At 47.7% G+C, this 20,030-nt stretch overlaps 1 protein-coding gene across 8 annotated transcripts in view; it reads right to left on the bottom strand.

Moving 5' to 3' along the window:
• TENM2 (teneurin transmembrane protein 2) overlaps positions 1-20,030 on the bottom strand; it is a 1,200,689-nt gene that overhangs the window by 166,068 nt on the left and 1,014,591 nt on the right. The window lies entirely within an intron of this gene.

The following is a 20,030-nucleotide window of genomic DNA, read 5'->3' as shown; positions in this document are numbered from 1 at the left end:
TTGATGCAATATCATTGCTTTCAATAGGCTTGTAAGAATTTGGCCCCGAGGTTTTAAAGCTATAAACTCATTCCCTAGGGTATCTGAAATCTTGTGTGCAGCTCTTCCGCTTTTTAATTCTATGATTGCTCTTTACTGATCAAATATAATAAGAGCAGAGTGCCAGTTAAGCACATACAAAGCTCCTTGTGCTCTTTTCAGCCATAACTTGAAGGTGACCAGGATATGAAAATGATTATGAAGACAAGTTAAAGGGGTAATTTCAGTCCAATATCACTGACTTTTATTAGTCATGTTTAATATCCTAACCCAGTCCAATAGTCCCTCTTCACAAACAAACAAAACATATAAAAATGTAAAGCCCAAATAAGGAGAGAGAACTGTTTGATAGTTCTAACTGTCTGCTCTAACTTCTTTAGAAAGAGAAATTGTTATAACTTAGGTGTTGGCTTTTAAGCCCTGTTTAACTTAGGTTCTGGTTACCTGGGTTCTTTCCCTTATGCAACAATATATGACCAGGTAAAATACACTTGCTGATGGTCCCTAGACATGAATTACTGAAGACAGGAGGTAGAACTTTTCTGGAAGCCTGTGTCTGGCTTTCTATGCCTGAAATCATTAGCCTGCAAGAACACAATGCAGCAACATTTCAGTTAGAAGGTGTGGGCACTTGGTTTACTTTTCCATCTACTTTGGACTTTTTTCATGGCCTTTTTTGGTCTTAATCATGGGGAGGGAAGGGAGAGAATGTTAGTAATGCAGTTCATCTCAGGCATAAACTGATCTTTGATTTTGTGCATGATGAAGCTTGGTACACAGTGATGAATGTATTCCAAGTTTTTAAAATACATCAAATAAGATCAGAGAACTACAAAGAACATCCATTATGCTCACAAACATCTAAGGCCACCTCCTAATGTTACCATCGCTTCTAGCTAATGGGTATTTGAAACATAAAGTTTCCATATTTACTTGATTCCAAGATGAGTTGTGTTCCCCCCTCCAGCCACAAATCAACACGAGGAAGAAAAGCCCTTTGTCTTGGATATAAATACAAGGCAGAGGGGGCAAGACATTGCTGCATCTCCAAATCCAGATCAGGGCCAGTGTCAGAGCTGCAGCAGCCACTTGCACCCAACTCCATCTACCCCTCTCCCTGTTCCTTCTCTCAGTCACAGCTCCAGCTCCATTCCCTCCTGGGCACCAAGCACATGCAAGCCCTGGACCCTGCCGAGCCAAGCAGCTGTGGCAGCAGTGGCTCCAGATGCAGGACATCTGTGCCTGACTGGGCATGAGCCAGCGCTTGCATGTTTTCTGTGCCTGGGAAGGGAAGGAGTCAGCACCAGTGCCATTTTTGACAGGAAGCATCTGGGGGCAGAAGTTGCAGGAGAGGAAAGGATGCTGCAGGGGAGATATTGCAGAGGTTGAGGAGAGCAGACAGAGGCTGCAGTGGGGGGCAGAGGCTGCAGGGAGGACAAGCGGTGGGGTCCCCCTGTGCTTCTGTGATGCTTTCCCCACTTTCCACAGCCCCTCCTTCCAACAACTTCTGCCTCTCACTGCCTCTTTTCCCTGCCTGTCTTGTGGCTTTTCCCACTACGCTGGTGAGGGGAATGGATTTCAGATGACCTCTGAATAATTAGATTCTATACAAATTTTATACATTTTCCATATACAGAATCTAATTATTGGTGGATCATCTTAAATTCAAATACTGTTCATATCCACTAGAAGCATAGCTATTTTCTGCCCCAGTGTAAACATTACTTTCAAAAGAATATATGTCTGGGAAGGATCCCTGTACACCAGTGAATGACTTTATGGACATAACAGGATATAACAGCATGGCATGTAACTGCACTCAATTGTGGCAGGTAAGTACCAAAGCGTCTACTCTGTTTTCATAACATGCATTACATATGCATTACAGCATGATTTAAATTTTGAACTCCACATTACCTATACTTCTGGCACTAACATTTGCTGTTAAAGATATTACCTCTCAAAGATACTGCCATGTGTGCTCACATACAGATGCATGAAGGAATAGAAGCATTGAGACACCAGTGTCAGCTTCTCTCTCAGGCAGCAAGGAGAAGAGATGAAGTCCAGTGTTAACCCTTTCACAGACACTCTATCTGACAACAGTTTTTGACTGAGCAGTTGCCAGTTTGAGAGCAGGTGTGAAAAGGTTAACACTAGACATCACCTCTCCTGTTTGCTGTTCAAGAAAGAAGCTGATAGCCAGCTTGCAGCAATACCTCTCCCTGAAAAAGCCAGTTCCAGGCCATGCCTTGAAAAATCTTTTTTTCCCTGCATTTCACTTTTCAAAAACTAGGTGCATCTCTTATTTGGGGTGTGTGGTATGCAAGGAAATACAGTATATTTACATATTTTAAACTAGCAAAGGAATGCTTTGACTAAGAGTTGCTAATCTTTAAGCAGGAGTTTAAATAAGCTGTGTCTGAATTGCTAGGTTAACAGGTCTTTAACAATAAGTGAAAAAGGAAAGGGAAGTGCAAGAATGTATGGGCTACAAATGGAACACAAAGAATTAATATAATATCCAACAAAGTACCCATGTAGCAGGCCTGTGTGAAGTAGCCAGTATTCACTTTGGATTTGGATTCAGCTGATTCAGAGGGACAGTGATTTGATTCCAAGATTTGAATCACTGTCCTCATTTGATTTGGCTGAATTGGATCCAAAGATGTGGCACCACTTTGGAGTCATACCCTAAACAGGCAGCAGTCCTCACTGCACTGGACACAGCTGCCTCCAGCTGGTAAGTCTGTTGTGGTGGGTGGGCGGGGGAAGGGGAATGGGGGAGGGGGGGATTGGGCTCGGACAAGCTGCCCAGCTGGGGTGGCACAGGACTCGGGGGGGGGAGCGGGGGGGGGGGTGACGTGGGACATGGGCTTGGCAGTGCTGGGAGTGGGGGCTATGCCTTGTTGCTGCTTGCCCAGCTGGGGCAAGAAGGCATGGGATGAGGGCACTGCCACCTCTTCCCTAGCCGGGATGGGTGGGCACTGCTGCCACTTGTCCAGCCGGGGGAGTGCAGGGATGTGGGATGCAGGCATGGCAGCACTGGGAGTGGGGGCTATGCCCTGCTGCTGTTTGCCCAGAGCAAACTGTGCCTATATCATGCCCCCTACCCCGACCCAGCTGGGCAAGCTACAGAAGGCATTGCCCCTGCTCCCAGCTCTGCCACACTCACATGCTGCATACTTCCCCCCCACCACTCCCCTTCCTGGGCCCACACCCCGCCACCCCCTGGCTGGGCAGCTTGCCCTAGCCCCAGCTCCAATCCCTCCCTCCCCCATGCCCATTCCCTCCCACCAGGACTACCAGGCTCTGGGCGGTGTGCTGAGGGAATTCGGTGCACAGGTGGTATTCTCTTCCATCCTACCAGTGAACGGACGCAGCAGATGGCATGAGAACTGCATCCGAGAGACCAACTGGCGGCTTCGGCAGTGGTGTCTCGAGGCAGGCTTCGGCTTCCTGGACAATGACCCACACATTACAATGAGGGATATGCTCAGCTGGGATGGGCTTCACCTGTCCCCCAAAGGTAAGCGTGTGTTTTCTTACAGGTTGGTGGATCTCCTCCGGCGGGCTTTAAACTAGGCTCGTCGGGGGGAGGGGAAGATGAGGGCGGGGGAAGCTGTGGACCACCAAACCAGGTGGCACCAACAAGGACAGCCCAGCCTGAAGAAAGAGAGCTTTGGGAACATGAAAGACAGGGGGTGGACAGCAATACGGCACAGGTAAGGAACGAGAAGGTAAGAGACAAAGAGCCCTTTGGGACTTGGAGCGGGGGGGCAGCAAAGGCACCAGTCGCAGGGCTCAAGTGCCTATATACTAATGCTAGGAGCATGGGGAACAAGCAGGATGAACTAGCGCTCCTGGTTGCACTAAACGCCTATGACTTAGTGGGGCTGACGGAAACCTGGTGGGATTCATCCCATGACTGGGTGGTACATATCGAGGGCTATAGATTGTACAGAAAGGACAGGGTGGGGAAAAAGGGGGGAGGGGTTGCGCTCTATGTTAAGGAACAATATACATCAACTCTCATCAAGACAGAATCAAAGGATGAGGAAGTAGAAGGACTGTGGGTTAGGCTACATGGGGGGCAAGGAGAAAAGGATTTGGTGGTAGGGGTCTGCTACAGACCCCCACATCAAGGGGAAGAAATAGATTTGGGGCTCCTGAGGCAACTCTCGGGGACCATAAAAGCTAAAGAGGCGGTGGTCATGGGGGACCTAAACTACCCGGACATCTGTTGGGAGACACAGACAGCAAAGTCCCACCGCTCACGCAGGTTTCTAACCTGTGTACAGGACCTCCACCTGACGCAGGAGGTACATGGTCCCACTAGGGGGAATGCCTTACTGGATCTGGTATTGGTAACGGGGGATGACATAGTAGGGGACCTACAGATCGGTAGCCATCTGGGGGACAGTGATCACCTAAAAATACAATTCAGCATAAGGCGTCGAGTGGGTAAGGTAACTAGTAGGGTGAACGTGCTGGACTTTAAGAAAGCTGATTTCAGTGAACTCAGGCGATTAGTGAAGGACGCACTACAGAGTAGTAGTTTTGAAATGATGGGAGCCCAAGAAGGGTGGCTGTGCCTTAAGGAAACTATCCTTCGAGCACAAAACAAGATGATCCCCATGAGAGGTAAAAGAGGGAAAGGGGCCAGGAGGCTTCCCTGGCTGACCAGAGAAATCCAGGGCAGACTAAGGGCCAAAAGGGGAGCACATAAAAAGTGGAAACAGGGAGAGATCACCAAAGAGGAATATACCTCTTCTGCTCGTGCTTGTAGGGAGGCAGTTAGACAGGTCAAAGCTACCATGGAGCTGAGGATGGCAACCCAAGTAAAAGACAATAAGAAATTGTTTTTTAGATATATAGGGAGTAAAAGGAAGGCCCAGGGAGGAATAGGACCTTTGCTAAATGGGCAGAAACAATTGGTGACGGACAGAGGGGACAAGGCTGAACTCCTCAACGAGTTCTTCGCCTCAGTGTTCCTAAGCGAGAGGCATGACAAGTCTCTCACTGGGAGTGTAGGGAGGCAGCAGCAAGGCACCAGACTTCCATGCGTGGACCCTGAGGTGGTGCAGGGTCACTTGGAAGAACTGGATGCCTTTAAGTCGGCAGGCCCGGATAAGCTCCATCTGAGGGTACTGAAGGAACTGGCCGACATCATTGCAGAGCCACTGGCGGGAATATTTGAACGCTCGTGGCGCACGGGTCAAGTCCCGGAGGACTGGAAAAGGGCCAATGTGGTTCCCATTTTCAAGAAGGGGAGGAAGGAGGACCCGGGCAACTATAGGCCAGTTAGTCTCACCTCCATCCTTGGCAAAGTCTTTGAAAAAATTATCAAGGCTCACATTTGTGAGAGCCCGGCAGGACAAATTATGCTGAGGGGAAACCAGCATGGGTTCGTGGCAGGCAGATCGTGCCTGACCAATCTAGTCTCTTTTTATGACCAGGTTACAAAACGCCTCGACGCAGGAGGAGGGGTGGATGTCGTATACTTGGACTTCAGGAAGGCCTTTGATACGGTATCCCACCCCATACTGGTGAACAAGTTAAGGGGCTGTGACTTGGATGACTACACAGTCCGGTGGGTGGAGAATTGGCTGGAGGGTCGCACCCAGAGAGTCGTGGTGGATGGGTCGGTTTCGACCTGGAAGAGTGTGGGCAGTGGGGTCCCGCAGGGCTCGGTCCTTGGACCGATACTCTTTAATGTCTTCATCAGCGACTTGGATGAGGGAGTGAAATGTGCTCTGTCCAAGTTTGCAGATGACACTAAGCTATGGGGCGAAGTGGACACGCCGGAGGGCAGGGAGCAGCTGCAAGCAGACCTGGACAGGTTAGACAAGTGGGCAGAAAACAACAGAATGCAGTTCAACAAGGAGAAATGCAAAGTGCTGCATCTAGGGAGGAAAAATGTCCAGCACACCTACAGCCTAGGAAATGACCTGCTGGGTGGCACGGAGGTGGAAAGGGATCTTGGAGTCCTAGTGGACTCCAAGATGAACATGAGTCGGCAGTGTGACGAAACCATCAGAAAAGCCAATGGCACTTTATCGTACATCAGCAGATGCATGACAAATAGGTCCAAGGAGGTGATACTTCCCCTCTATTGGGCGCTGGTCAGACCGCAGCTGGAGTACTGCGTGCAATTCTGGGCGCCACACTTCACGAAGGATGCGGATAACCTGGAGAGGGTCCAGAGAAGGGCCACGCGTATGGTTAAGGGCCTGCAGGCCAAGCCCTACGAGGAGAGACTAGAGAAACTGGACCTTTTCAGCCTCCGCAAGAGAAGGTTGAGAGGCGACCTGGTGGCTGCCTATAAGTTCATCAGGGGGGCACAGAAGGGAATTGGTGAGTATTTATTCACCAAGGCGCCCCCGGGGGTTACAAGAAATAATGGCCACAAGCTAGAAGAGAGCAGATTTAGATTGGATATTAGGAGGAACTTCTTCACAGTTCGAGTGGCCAAGGTCTGGAACGGGCTCCCAAGGGAGGTGGTGCTCTCCCCTACCCTGGGGGTCTTCAAGCGAAGGCTAGATGTGTATCTAGCTGGGGTAATGTAGGCCCAGCACTCTTTCCTGCTTATGCAGGGGGTCGGACTCGATGATCTATTGAGGTCCCTTCCGACCCTAGCATCTATGAATCTATGAACCTCTGCCCACCACAACAAACTTACCAGCTGGAGGCAGCTGTGTGCAGCGTGGTGAGGACTGCTGCCTGTTTAGTCTATGGCTGAATCTCTGAAGTGGCACTGTATCTTTTCTGAATCTATTTGGAGGCTTCTGATTTGATTTGGACCTTTGAATTGGTCTCCCAACTCGATTCGGATTTGGAGATTCAGTCACCAAATTGAGCCAAATTCCCCCCGAATCAAATCAGTTACCAAAGCTTCACACAGCCCTACCACATAGCCATCCCTGAATGACACATCACTGTAAGTATTCCTGATATATCAACAACAATTTTTCACCTCCGTAGTCTTTCAGCAGAGAATCTTAAAGTGTGCACATTAATGAATTAAGGTCTCACAGGATTGCAGTTCCATCAGCATCACTTTAATTATACATGTGAGAACACTAAATATAGAAATATTAAATAGTTTGTCCAATCTCACTCAAAATCAGTGGAAGAGACAGGAAGTGAACATAAAAGCTGAGGACTTCCAGTGATCAGCTTTCAAAACTAGATTATACTTCTGTTTTAAATTGCAGAGATAAAAGGTGAACTTCAAATTTCTGCAAAATTCTATCTCCTGTAAATAGTCTATTGCAAACTGAATGCAGGTAGTTAAATGCTCTACTGAATCTGTTCCTCAAGTAGCCTCAAATTATTCAGTAACTTAACAGGCAGAAGCTTGTTTTTCACACGCAGTGAAAATTAAAACTGAAAATAAAAATTTCCAAATGTCATTGCAAAAGCAGATGTGCTTAATAGGCAGTGCTTTAGTGCCCTTTCCAGGAAGTACTTTAGGGCTAAGTACAGACATTCAAAAAGCCTAAGCCTGAATTAATTCAGTCTTTGCAAGTCAGTCTAACCTATGTAGCCTGAACTGATTTGCAAGTGAATAAACATTCACTTTTGATTCCAGAAATGCAGGCAAATGCCGGCAGTGACTCAGACCAGAAGCCAAGGAGCGCTAGAGTGAACCCTCCCTTCCTTTCCGCAGTGGCCAGGTGGGGGGAAGCTAAACTTAGGGAGGGGGTGTGGCCAGGCCCCAGCAGACTCGAGGATGACTGGGGACAGGTTTAAACCCCTACACTGCCCTGGCCTACAGAGCTGCTGCAGCCTACACAGGGTGAGTGGCAGTGGTGGGGCTCAGAGGTATGGCTATGGAGAATTTTGGGGTGGCCATAGCCTCCCAATCCTGCAGGCTCCAGCAGCTCTGCCTGCCCTGCTCCCATTCATACCTCAGGCCCCCCCCCGCCACACACACACACAGAGGAAGAGGCTTGTGCTCTCCAGGACACCATGTCAGGGACTGCTGCCTCATCTGGGTAGCAGGATTCAGGGCATAGCTAGCCAGCATGGTCCCCTGAGGTGAAGGGGCAGGGACAGGGTTTATTCCCCCCTCCCCTTAAGGAACCCTAGCTGGCTTCTGCCTGGCCAGGTTTGAGTGGCAGATGCTGGGGCTGGCAGACCCCGGCTGCAGTACCCTGGTGGGATAGGGGATGGAGGGGGAAATAAACCCCCTCCCTGCCCCCTTCACCATGCAGGCCACAAGCTGGCCACACCCCTGCCCCTCCCACTGGAGCAGTGAGTGGCGGGGGGTCCTGACAGAGGCTGCTGCATCCTATACTGCAGCTGGGGTCCATGCCAGTGGGATAGGGGAGGAACAGGGGGGATTAAACCCTCCTCCCTCCCCCCTTTGCTTTAGGCTGCCAATGGGGCTGGCCATGACTCCCTGCTGCTTGAGCAGCAGGAGGAAATCCTGATAGGGGCTGATTCACCCCAGATAGGTAGACCCTCACTGGGATCCCAGGGACAGAGGGAAGGGGGTGGCGAATAAACTCCCTCCATGCCCTCTTTGCCTCAGGGGGCCATGCCAGCCAGAGGTTGGTCAGGCATCTGCCCCTGCTAGAGACCAGACGGGAGGGGCCAGCCCTGCTCTCCAGAGCAGACTGCACAACCCAGCCCAGGGCTAAAGCATGCTGGGATGCTGGGAGAGACTGATTTAACTAAAACCAGGAAAGGGTCTGGGACAGAAGTTCCATAAAACAGTTTGACTCGAGTCGGTTAGGTCTGATATTACATTCAACCAGGTTTACCTTAAACGAGTTTTGGCCAGTTTGAAACTGGTTTATGTACACTGAATTTATGTTCTGTTACAGGTTTAAACCAGTTTCTGATCACTTAAACTGCTTTATGTGAAACTTCTGTCCCTGGCCTAGAAGTTGCATATTTTTAATGTGACCAAAACATGAGGAATGAGGATAAAGAGTCACATGAGCAGGACTGTGCAGCTTCCAAGTATTCTGATTCATCAGGCAGTGTTAACTGCACAATTGTTTGCAGTTTTTTTCCGTCTGGAACTTTCCCTCAAGATACACATAATGATGTAAAAGCCACTGCAGCTGACGGAAGACTTACAATGATTTCAGCAGAGGTAAGGGTGTCATTTACATCTCACAGCTTATGTTTGAAAACTATACATTGCATTATGGATGCTGGGTCTGGAACCCAGGCAGGTGTCAGATTATGAGAGAATCCTGTGTTTCTTCTTGTTACCCCCAGCAAGGAAACTATTACATGGCTGTCTGTTCTCCTAAGAAAACATTTAGGAAATGACAGTTTTGGGTGGTTCATTAAACATCCTGAAACTAGATCTCCAGCCTTTTCAAAAGGCAGTATTTTATTGATCAGGTTTTAAGTATGGTCAGATTACATATCTCTATGGAGGAGTGCCCATATAGAGTTGTTGCACATTTTGGTAGTAGATCTCTAATATTTCAAGCAATAAACAAGAAAGGTCACAGAAAATGATTCTAATCCTTATAGCCCATTACTTGCTAATCAGTTCTGAAACTGTTGCTATGTTTCATCTAAAACTCAAAAATGGAAAAGTATACCACAAAACAAGCTATAAAAGTGAAATCTTGTTAGACTATGTTTAAAATTTAACAGGAATGAAAACGATTTTCCACATGCATCTGCTTAACAGATCATTCTGTATCACATATTTTTATCTACAGCAAATAAATTGAATTTTGAATATGACTTCAGCCATTACACCTAATTCCTATTTGCGACCAGAGTGGCTAGCTAGTTCAGTGCCCATTTGAACTACAAGATGACCACAATCTCTCCTGCAGGTTACTACTTCACTGTCTATTAACACAGCGCACAGACGCCACAATAAAAAATAGAAAACAATTATGGTTTTGAACCATCAGTGACTTCTGCTAATTACATTTACTTACCAGTCTGCTAAGTCTATATGCCCTTAAGTTGTAACTTTGCAAATAAATTTAATTACTACTACAAATAAAGGATAAACCTCCCACTGAGGCTCCAGTTTTAACACTTTTCACTGAATTTAGTCTTAACCTTATTTTTATTTTTTTTTCTTTGGGAAATTGTGCTTTGCATTTCCAAGTGAAAAGGGTTTATTCTCAACATTTACTAGCACCAAAAACCCATCTGGTCAGCTGAAATGAGGTAAACTTGTTAGATATCAAGACAGAAAAGGGAATGCTTTGGCCTCAGTGCTCCAGTACTTCTCCCCTATTGTAAAATTATTTTATTACTGGTAAACATAAAAAACAAGTCTCTTTCATTCAAAATTTTATTAAGACAAAAAGCTCTTCATTTTATTTGGTAGTAGAGTTTGGTAGTTGTTAGCTTAAATGTTAGTGCATGTTCCACTCATTAGGCAAAAAAACAATCTGTGGACTGGAGTGTGCTGAGTTCATGACAAGCTCAACCCTCGTTATATCTGTACAATGAAGCTGCTCAGACAAGAGCAGCTTCTCTTGGAAAGTTCCAGGATGAAGGCGGAGGGACGGCCTTGTGGAGTCACCACTTTTATTCAACCCTACCATGCAAAGTGACCCAGCTTCTTACTGCAGACTCACCTGCTGCACTGCCTAGCATTAAGCAGTGGCTGGGAGGAAGGGAGCTGTGTCACTCCTAAAGTCTCTAGGCATTAGCAAGTTTTAAGAAGAGGTTAGACAAAGTCCTGAAGGGACTTTGTATACTTGACCCTCCCTTAGATCCAGGGGATGAGGTAGATGACCTCCTTGGGCCCTTCCACCCTACAGTTGCTCTCTGTTCCCAGCCCACAGGGAGTGAACAGCTTACATAGGTCCTGGTGCTCTGTGTCCCCAGACATGCCTAGTCCCATTTCTAGATGTAAAGATATAAGTCAATACTGCTACAGACAGCATGGTGTATTTTTAATGCTTTTAAATTTATAATGCTGCAATAACTTTCATTTTAAAAATTGCTTTATTATTATAATAAGTTTTGTGTTTGCAAATTTAATGATCTTTCTCACAAAGGTTTGAGTCCAGCAAGTAAGCAAGGCTTTTAAACCCCAGAGATCATATATTATTGAATCCTGTTCCCCAAAAATAACTGCAGCAGGTGCAAGTAAATGATTAATATTTGTGCCTACTGAGCTACGTAAATATGAGATATTTGTAGGAAAGCAGTGCATTCCTCTCATTACTACTGATGCAAATAGATGTTAATTTCATAAAGGTGAAGCTGCTGCAATATGGCCTTTTCCTTTTAGTGCTGAATGAATAAAACTTGTGGTCAGGGAACAAAACTGGGAGGGAAGAGCTCTGGGTTCTACCCCTGGCTTTGCTGAAAGAATTCCTGCATGATTTTTGTTCCCACCTTTCTATCTGTGAAACAGAACATCTCTTAATGGTCAGTTTTGTTTTCATTTGTTTTTTGAAATGTTCTCTTAAGATCCTCCAATCGGCTTATGCTGAGGTCAGCTCTTCCAGATTGGGGAAGAAGGACACGGAAGGGGCAAATCATTTGAAATCCTGTTTTGCCTTCAAGTGTAATAGGACCAGTAATTCTAATATTACTGCTTTGGACTTTTCTGGTTCCTTCTCAAATGGTGATTGAGACAAGCAAAACAGTAATATTAGAAATACCCAAGGGAAAAATAGGGTTCCCATGTCCTTTTTACCCCAAATCGGAAACACCCATTAAAAAGTAAATCTAGCTCCTGCAAAATGTAACATGGAATACTGAGGGGGCAAAAGCAAAGTAGAGGTTCATCTTATGGATTAACTGAATCAGATGAATAAGTCCCACAAGCTGTTCATTGCACAAGCCACTCTCGGTGATGGTTTTACCAGTGTTTGCAGATGCCAGGAATCAAGGAAGTAAGCCCCAGTGGAGGAAGGGGAAGGCAGGATGGGAGGGAGGGGTTGTTTGAGCAGGGATGGGAGGGAACCAGGGAACTAAAAATAGCCCCTGATCCTGGGGCATGGGGGAGAGAGCCAAACCCTCCCAGAACCCACCAACCACCCCAAGGATGCTGCCTGCCCCCCAATCCCTCCACAGACACTGCTGGCCTACTCAATCCCCTGTGGACCTCATCTGCCCTCCACCCCCTGATCCTTCCCATGGATTCTACTTGCCCCTTTCTAATCTCTCCGCAGACCTCATCTGCCCTCTGATTCCCACATGGACCCCCCAATCAATCCCCACTCTGGGAGTTTGCTTACCCTCTCTTAATCCCTCAATGCCACTCCACTAGTTCCATCCCCCCCCATCCCTACTTACCTTAAATCAGGTGGCCACTAGATCTAACCTTCCTGAATATCTGTATCCAGCCTAAGAGGCAAAGGTGATTAGACTCCCAAACCTTTCAGTAACTGGATTACTAAGGATTAATCAGGTTTACTTTACTTTTAGGACTCAAGTAGAATTGGGTGTCACCCAAGCCCCAATTTTATATCCACTCTTTAAATCTTCAGTAGTTCATTTTGTACCAACGGGCCCACTTAGAAGCTGTGTCTCTTCTGCATGTTCTAGAGAATTTCTAAGTAAACTTTATAATTTTTTCATAATGTAACTTATTTGGACTTCACCCCTAATGCAGTAAGAGTGTGTTCTTCCTTGTGATTCACTCCTTTTCCTTCTTCTATTTTTAGATGATTTTCCATTTTGATGGACTGCTGCAGAACACAGTCAAAGACCATCAAGTGCATTTAAGTAAGGTTATGGACATGACAAAACTGAAAGAAACTTGGAAGAAACTGAGAAGTAAGGCTGGCCAAAGAACTCAGACCATTGTGGACAAGTAAGCCCTAATGGCATGAATTAATGATACTCCAGACTAATGGCTGTCTTGGAGCTTGTCTGTTTATCACAATCCCACAATTATTTCAAAATTTTTAGTGTGATTTTCTCTTTTTATCAATCTTTATAAATGGAGTTTTAAAAGCATATTTCTTCTTGCCCAGGGGAGCCATTCCAATCTCTCAGTCAAACACATATTTAAGCACCTGTAAATATAAGCTTGTTATCGACTAAATAACACTTATCCATTTTTAAAGGTGTATTATTTACCCAGTTAAATTACTATTTTGCTATGTGCATTTTTAAAGTCTATTTTAATGCTCACTGAAAGTGCCAATTTGACAGTCCTGAAGGCTGCAATATGGCGGCAGCAGTGCAAGCTTCGTGAATCATCCCATTGGTGTGCCTCAGCCTTGAACTGGGGATCAATGTTGGTTTGTCATTTACCCAATTTTCCCCTTCACAAATTAGTATCTCTGCTAAGACTGAATCATTTACTTTGGTCATGTTTTAATCAAGATACACCATGTTTTGCCAAGAAGGTTAATCTTATTAAATAGCTACTGTAGAAATATATTGTATGAGTTGGTTAAAATGCAGGTTAATATTGATTAAAAGTGAGCTATTAAGGTGGGGTTGGGGCTGATCTGAAAACATGTGTCATTTAGACTTTCCTATTCCACACAGTAGTTGAAGGGTCAGGATTGACCGACAGGCAACATCTGAGATTCTACAGCACTCTCTGCACGCTCGAATAGGAAATAACTGTGATGTGAGAGTAGCTGATTTTACATTGCACACCTCTGAAAAAGTTTGCCTTGATGCTACTACTGAAGCATGGGTCATTTATCTGGCAGAACATCAATTCTAAAAAAATCTGTAATCATTTACGGTACAAATCTGGCTTATTTGGAGCTGCAGTAATTCCAGGCAATAAATGTCATTGCAGATGGTGAAAGGACCTTCTCCTTTGCAGTTTGGAACACTTTTTGGGGGGTTTCTCCATCTCTCCAAGTCTCAGCACCACCGTCTGTCCCTATTCTTATGATTTACCTTCCCCTTCCTGTTGCTACTTGTTTGTGTTTAAATGGTCAAGATTCGTTATTTGGTATTGGGTAGAGTTTGCGAGAAGGCCACTACCCAATATACAGGTGCACTGAACTGAGATTTATGCCACAAGGACTGAACGTAAAAATTAATATGATTTTGAATAATAGCTTTGCATTGTCCTAAGATGTAGCAGACTCCTAATTTGGCCAGCCTTTGTCTGTTATGAAAGGGTCAGAGTCCATTTTTAACTTGATTCAGAAATCTTTTTTTCCCCTCACAAGTCTTTCAGCATAAGTATTAGTACAATGCAACTTTACATTCATATGAATTGTACCTCCAAGTGGACCTGGACGTTAAATAAAACAGAGTGTGTCTACATGAGGTGCTTTACTGAGCAGAAGACTAACTTACTGTGCGGTAGTATCACCATCTACATGTGCAGGCACTTAAAGAAACTGCACAGTAAATTAGTCTACTGCACAGTTAATTTGCAACCTGCCTTAGTTACTGCACAAATTTACTCCCAGTCAGTGCCACCACCACGGGGGCAGCCTCAAGCTAGCCCCAGGGCCATGGGGCTCAGAGCTTCTCCAAACCCAGGGCTGGGCTGGCTCTTTGCCTGCCCCAGTCTGGCATATAAAACTCTGTGGTGACCCTGGGGCCTGTGCCACCTGCTGCCAGCCTCTGGCCACTGGGTCCTGAAGCCTTGTTCCAGCCACAGCAGCCAGCACAGACCCTTGGCGCTGTCCTCCAGGCTAGTCCCACCATATGCCTGCCTGCCTTGTGTGGTGCCCCTATGCTGCAGGCACCTGCCCAAGTCTGACAGCACCCAGCAACCCCTGAGGGCTGTCGAGGGAGTCATGCTGGCAACTTCCCTGATGCCATATGCTGCATCCTGGGGGCCTAACTAGTTCCAGGATAAAACCACAGACCTCATGGCACTGTGGGATGACACTGAGGTCCAGAGCCAATTTGTCCAGGGTGGGTGCTCCAACGCCCACATCTATGACACTCTGGTGGGTCACATGCAGGAGTGCAGGTACGACCAGACAGTATACCAGTAACACATAACCCAGTAGGCCACCAAGGGATGGCACCATCCACCCTGATGAACTCCACCTCCTCCCCAGAGTGAGCTCCTGCCTGGCCAGCCAGGGGCGACATATCACCCTCCTCAAGAGGATGCTGGAGGCTCAGGAGCAGTAGACCACCATGGTGGCCAGGACAGTGGAGACCATGGAGGAGGACCTCTGGGTGGCAGTCTTCTTCATCCTGTCCTAGCCCCGTCTACTCCCTGACAGTTGCCTGCTGCTAAGCCACATGCCCCCAGTGGGCTTGGGCTGAGGTGCAGCAGTCTCCAGTAGCCAGTGTCTCCTGCCTGCGTTTCCTGCCAGCCGGCCCTCCAGGCTGGGTCCCCCCTCCTGCTCACCTAGGTTCTATGCAGCCCCTGCCCAGAAGCTGTCTGCAGTGGGGCCAGCATCATGCACAGGCCCCGTTGGCCCTGGCCCCAGGCTGCACGAGGAGAAACCAGCTGTGCTGGCAGAGCAGCAGCTGCCATCACCCTGGCTAAGCCCCCTGACCACCTGCCTCACCACGGTGTGTACACCCACGGTGGTGCAGCCAGAGGCCATGGTGGTGAGCATGTGTCCCCAGGCTCCACCCTGTAGGCTGGTGCCTGATCCACTATGCCCTGCTGCTGCTGATTGCCAAGGTGCCCCAGGTGCACCCAAGAACATGGCACAGGGACACTGAGCTTCAGTGGAGTGGTAGGCAAGTCTGTGCTTCTCCCTGCATTTTCTGCCACCTGGAGGGGTATCCATGCCTATGCTATGCATTCCTACTCCCAACATCTGAAGACAACATTTCAACCACCACTACAAGTCAACCTCCACCCCACTGTCCCCCGCCCCAGGAAGGCACACAGAGCAGAATCTACATAGTCTACAGAGGGAAGAGGGTGGTTTACTGGTGGTGGGTGGGGTGGTTGGTGATGGGGCTCTGTGGTTTGGGAGGGGAAAGATGGGTTTGGGAGGGAGTGGGGACAGGGTCTGTGTTTGGGGAAGGAAATAAAGACTTTTGCTGAAAACTGTATGCTGTGAGCACAGTGCTGAGGTGCACAATGGAGGTGGGATCCATGGCCAGTCGTCCATGTGGCCTGTAGCAGGGGGTTCAGGAGCAGGTTATCCACCAGCCCCTCTTGCACCCAATGCCCTGGCCCCCACTGCCAGGTGTGCAGCTCTTCCAGGGCCTCTGTGGGAGGGGCCTTGTTGGTATTACTGTCACCGCAGCTGGTACTCCTTCTGCCAGGCATCATTTGCCTACTAGGCCTCCTCCACCCAAGCCTCATGGAAGAGCTGCCCCCTAGGCCTTGCAGATTTTACACAGCCTATGACGATGACGTGGGGTATGTTGGCCTTGATGACCTCGAGGCAAGCAGTGAAGGTGCACCAGTGTCCCTTCCGGTAGTCGAAGGTGCACGGGTCTAGCCCAGGCAGTGTTGAAATGTGCCTGGTGAGCAGTCCAGCTGCCCAGTGGTGGTGGGCGGTGGCGGCGCCTGGTGGGTGGTCCAGTTGCCCAGTGGTGGTGGCTATATGAGCCAGGGGAGAAGTGGGTAGGTGGGGTCCCCAATGAGGGACCATCATCTCACACCAGGTGGAGGTCTGTCATGAGCGACTGCTTTCCACCAGGGCTAGCAGGGTCCAGTTCTAGAAGATGCAGGCATTGTGGGTGCTGCCAGCCCACCCAGCACTGATGCTGGTGAAGGCACCCTGGTGGTGCACCACAACTGGCAGCATCATTGAGTGGAAGCCTTGCCAGGTGTAGTACAGGTGGTCATCATGGGCCAGGCATGTGATGGGGATGTGAGTCTCGTCCAAGGCCCTGATGTACTGGGGGAAGCCCAGGGTTTGAAACCCCACCGGGGGCTATGGATCCAGAGCACTGTGTGCCTCAGCACATCCTGGACATACCTCCAGGATGTCCTCCACAGAAGTCTACTTGCCCACGCTGAAGACATGGCCAACATAGCACAGGCTGGAGGGCATGCCCAGCTTGAGCACAGCAATGGCCAGCTGGGTCTCTACAGGGAAGGGCAGCCACATGGTGGTGGCCTGCTGCTCCAGGTGTAGATGGAGCAGGTTGAGCAGCTCCTGAGACTTGGCCTGGGTCACCCAGAATGAGTCCAGGCACTGCTTCTCATCCCAGGTGTGCTGGATGATGTGCAGCTACCAGTCCTGACTGGCCAGGTGGGCCGACAGGCAGTCCTGACTGGCCAGGTGGGAGCCCTAGGAGCTTGTGGATGGAAATAATGGCAGCATCCACATAGGTGTAATTGGCATTCCTGTGGGGGTCTGGGTGATGAGCCAGGGGCTGGTTGTTGTCAGCACAGGGGCCAGGGTTGGACTTGGCTGCAGCAGTGAGCTTGGCAACACAGCCGCATGGCATGAGGGGATAGACAGGACCAAGATTGCCTGGAACCAGGTGGTGGTCACCATGGCGGTGAAGTGCACGGAGTAGGGTGGCAAGCAAAAGCCTAAGGTGTGGGTCATCACTCCTGGGGCCTAGACGTGGAGCAGCCATCACACGGTGGGCACAGGCTCTGGTGACAGAGTTGTAAAAGGCTGTGCTAGAATGCTGCAGACTACTCCAAACCAGAAATGCAGGTGGCCAGGGAGCACCACACAGAGCTGCCCTTTAAAAGTGCCCTGGCTCCCAGACAGCTGTGGCTGGAACATCCAGCTCCCCCTGGCTGCTGCAAGGAGGCAGAGCAGGGCTGAATGAGGACTGAAGTAAGCTACTTCCATGAGGAGCAAATCTGCTTTCAATGGCTGCATGTATAGATGGCTACCCAGGGCTAGTTTACTTTGCAGTAAATTACTTCACAGTAAATCTATATAACATTAATTGAATGTGTAGGTGTATCCACAGCGTCCCAAAATCCATCTAGAAAATCTGTATTTTTCCAGTTGTGTACAAGAAATTTGCTCCAGATGTAACATGAATTTTCATGGCTGTTTCACAGTAAAAGCTCAGAAAACAAATGTTTAACTTAGAGATGCTGAAATGACACAACCTGAACTCCTGTGACAGAAAGGATACTGCTATACCAGTGAGTTTTGTTTTGTCAAGCCACGCTTCCAGGGTCATGATTAGCTGCATTTACCCAAGTTTTAGGGAGCTCTATTACAAAAGAAGCAGGATCATATCTCCTACCGCTACATATGGAGGTAACCCTTGTGTGTACATGTGTCTGTGCAAAAAACAAAAGAGTGACCCAATCACCTCTGCAGAATCCAGTTTAACTCCCTGTACCTTCATGCTCCTGAGTTAAATGCGGGATAGGGTAAGGCTTGTTCAGTGTCAAGGAATGTGCATTATTCCACCCATCACTAATTCTGTTTAAAAGGAATAGCAAGGGAGCCTGAAGTCCTGATCTAAAGGAGCTAGTCAAGAACATGGACCTATGAAATTTTTTAACCACCTTCCTGTACATGGGAAGGAAGAAATCCTGCAACGAGAACCTCTGCTTAGGACCACCTCCCAAGGCTTTGGTTGTAGCAAATCATGGCTGGACCCTAAGAGTTTAGAGTCTACTAATCCTCTACTATATTTAAAAATCATCTCCAAGCTCTGGCAGATACTGTACGCTGAAGCACAATCTTTTCAGAAGATTTCAGAAGCAAATAATTTTATTGCAGATGTAATTAAGATTTATTAGGTCCTCATGTTTAACCAAAGAAGAGATATGCTCTATGTCATAAGTAATTTTTGCAGTACCTCCAGCTCAATCTTCTCTTCTGTTAAAGCATGGATAACCAAATTACGCTAAATAAACTAACGACACAAATACACCCCCAAAGCCTATCCTTTTTACTGCATTAGTCAAATGTTTTCTTTTCACTACAATCATCTAATCATACAATTTACAGTGCCTAACAATTATACATCCAAATCTGGAACATGGAATATGAACTTTTCTGAAGACATTACAGAATTCTGCTTGCTTGCATTTTAAACAGCTCCCACAATATAGCTCCACAGTAGCTACTTAATAAGATTAACCTACTTGGTAAAACATGATGTATCTTGATTAAAACATGACCAAAGTGAATGATTAAGTATAGCAAAGTATGAGAAGGATGGAGGTGGCTTTTAATAAACTTCTTAGGATTATCATTTAAGGAATCAATAAAAATTAATTGGCACACATTTTAATTTATTTTTCTCCCTCTAAAATTTTTTTGACTATGTAAATCTTCTGAATGATGGTGTTCTGCATTTCTTACAGAACAGAATGAGTAGAATTGGACAAAAAGGGCTAGGCCTCAGAGGATACCTAAAAGGGGGTGCATCTACATGAGATGCTGACTACGTAGTAGCACATCACAGTACGGACAGTGCTAATCCGCTATTGTGCAGTATTATTAGGCTACTGCACAGTAGCATCACCTACAAGATGTCACTGGCACAGTATAAGATGTTGCTGCACAGTAACTCCAGTTACTAGGTCTGTGCAAAGCTTTGGGTGGTGATTCAATTTGGAGAGGATTTGACCTGATTCGGTGGCCAAATCTCCAAATCTGAATCGAATCAGGGGACCAGTTAAATGGTCCAAATTGATTCAAAACTCTCCGAATCTTGAGAAAAGATTCGGAGAGCTTTGAAGATTTGGGCAGTCCCTGGTGGCTGCAACAGGGAGCTGCAGCCTACTCCAAGCTGGTAAGTAGGGGGCAGGGGAAAGGGGGAAGGGACCATGGGGGGACCCCTGCCAGCACCCCTGATCCCCCAGCCCCACCCCTACCCCAGCTCAGTACTTTAAAGAAAAGCCCTGGTGTTCACCAGGTGCTGCTGGGGGGGTGATCCCTGTTGCCCCCCACTGCCCCCCCACTGCATGGAGGAACTCATCCACAAGCCCCCCAACACCCCCTGCTCCCTTGGCCCCATCCCCCGGGGGCCCCACCCGTGGCAGCTCTGGTCCTTTAAGAGAAAAAAAGCTGAGGAAAGCCCCAGGACTCACTGCTCCTGCAGCATCTTCAGGGTTTTGGGGGCTCATGTGGCATGGGGCAATGGGAGGCAGTGGGGATCGCCCCCTGCCAACAGGAGCAGTGAATCTGGGGGTTTATTCAGGGAGTTTTTCCCTTAAAGGGCTGGAGCTGGCTTGGGCAGGGCAC

Source organism: Crocodylus siamensis, chromosome 10 (assembly GCF_052110815.1).
Source record: "Crocodylus siamensis isolate JL-2025a chromosome 10, ASM5211081v1, whole genome shotgun sequence".
NCBI classification, from domain to species: domain Eukaryota; kingdom Metazoa; phylum Chordata; order Crocodylia; family Crocodylidae; genus Crocodylus; species Crocodylus siamensis.
The sequence above is the reverse complement of the archived record's forward strand: the minus strand, read 5'-3'. Positions and strand labels throughout refer to the sequence as shown.